Here is a 2,157-nt window from a genome sequence, read left to right as displayed (position 1 = left end):
TTTTTCAATCTTTACTAATGGCATGCCACTGGTTTGAATAAAGCCAGTGTGTTTATGTATGCAGATGACTCAACACTAGCTACTACAGCGACTGAAATGACTGCAATGCTTAACAAAAAGCTGCAACCAGTTGAAATCAATATAAGTACAAAGTATTAATTGAATAGCAAAACGTATGCAGTGATACTAATGCATTTTGAATAGTCCATTATACAAGTCCCTCACTTTAGTCAACTACTTTGATGGTTGGGCCTTGGGAGCTGGCACCAGAGCTGGACTGTGCCTGATCTCCACAGCTACCTATGGGCATGCCTCCTTGCTGGTATAGCTTGGTAATGATAGTTTGGCACACTTTCTCCAGCTCCTTCAGCTGATGCTCATACTCCTCTTTGTCTGCAAGCTGGTTGTTTTCCAACCAGGAATTGGCCTGGTCGCAGGTGTCCACCACTTTCTTCTTGTCCTCCTCGCTGATCTTGCCTTTCATGTTGTCATCCTCCATGATGCTCTTCATATTGAAGGTGTACAACTCCAGGGAGTTCTTGGCTGCCATCTTCTCCCTCTGTGCGTCGTCTTCAGCTTTGTATTTGTCTGCATCCTGCACCATCCTCTATGCTGAGCCGCACCTTATTGTTGGTGATCTTGTTCACTTTTCCCGTGCTCTTGTCCACCGCTGATACATTCAGAATGCCATTGGCATTGATATCAAAAATCACCTCGATCTGAGGGACTCCTCGTGAGGCAGGGGGGATTCCAGAGAGCTCAAACTTCCCCAGGAGGTTGTTGACCTTGGTCATGGCTCGCTCTTCCCCGTAGACCTGGATCAGGACCCCGGGCTGGTTGTCAGAGTAAGTGGTGAAGGTCTGGGTCTGTTTGGCTGGACGGGATGGTGATGTTGCGTTTGATCAGAGCGGTCATGACCCCTCCGGCGGTTTCGATGCCTAAGGACAGGGGAGACACGTCTAGCAGCAGCAGGTCCTGGACGTTTTCACACTTATCGCCGTGGATCTGGGCCTTGTCCATCTTGGCATCCCTGGGAGCTTTTACCACAGGTGCCAGGGTTCCAATGAAACATCTCCTCAAAACGGGCCCTGGTGATGGAGGTGTAGAAGTCGATTCCCTCAAAGAGGGGGTCGATCTCAATGCTGGCCTGGGAGCTGGAGGACAGGGTTCTCTTGGCGCTCTCGCAGGCCGTCCTCAGACTTCTCAGAGCCTGCTTGAACTCCTCCACGAAGTGGCTGACGAGGCGGTTGTTAAAGTCCTCCCCACCCAGGTGAGTGTCCCCAGCAGTGGCCTTCACCTCAAAGATCCCATCCTCGATGGTCAGGATGGACACGTCGAAGGTGCCCCCGCCCAGATCAAAGATCAGGACGTTGCGTTCCCTGGATTTGCCTTTGTCCATTCCGTAGGCAATTGCCCCCACTGTGGAGCGCTCATTGATGATCCTCAGCACGTTCAGCCCAGCGGTCATTCCAGCGTCCTTAGTGGCCTGTCTTTGTGAGTCGTTGAAGTTGGCGAGGACTGTGATGGACACCTTCCCTCCCAGGTAGGCCCCAGCGATATCCTTCATCTTTACCAGCACCATGGAGGCGCTTGGCGTCGACAATGGATTTGTTGGGGTTTATGGTCACCTGGTTCTTTGCTGCGTCACCGATGAGTCTCTCGGTGTCTGTGAAGGCCACATAACTGACCTCTCTTAGGTCAGTATCACCACTTTATTTTAAGAATGTGAAATGTCAGAATAATAGTAGAGAGAATGATTTATATCAGCTTTTATTTCTTTCATCACATTCCCAGTGGGTCAGGAGTTTACAAACACTCAATTAGTATTTGGTAGCATTGCCTTTAAATTGTTTAACTTTGGCCAAACGTTTTGGGTAGCCTTCCACAAGCTTCCCACAATAATTTGTGTAAATTTTGGCCCATTCCTCCTGACAAGAGCTGGTGTAACTAAGTCAGGTTTGTAGGCTTCCTTGCACATACACGCTTTTTCAGTTCTGCCCACAAATTTTCTATAGGATTCAGGTCAGGGCTTTGTGATGGCCACTCCAATACCTTGACTTTGTTGTCCTTAAGCCATTTTGCCACAACTTTGGAAGTATGTCTGGGGGTGTTACGAATCCCGACAGTCTAGGGGGGATGGTAACGAGACCCGTAACA

At 49.3% G+C, this 2,157-nt stretch overlaps 1 pseudogene; it reads right to left on the bottom strand.

Moving 5' to 3' along the window:
- Window positions 1-226: 226 nt before the first annotated feature.
- LOC135555997 (heat shock 70 kDa protein-like) lies at window positions 227-1,679 on the bottom strand (annotated as a pseudogene).
- Window positions 1,680-2,157: the final 478 nt, after the last annotated feature.

Source organism: Oncorhynchus masou, chromosome 15 (assembly GCF_036934945.1).
Source record: "Oncorhynchus masou masou isolate Uvic2021 chromosome 15, UVic_Omas_1.1, whole genome shotgun sequence".
NCBI lineage: Eukaryota > Metazoa > Chordata > Actinopteri > Salmoniformes > Salmonidae > Oncorhynchus > Oncorhynchus masou.
The sequence above is the reverse complement of the archived record's forward strand: the minus strand, read 5'-3'. Positions and strand labels throughout refer to the sequence as shown.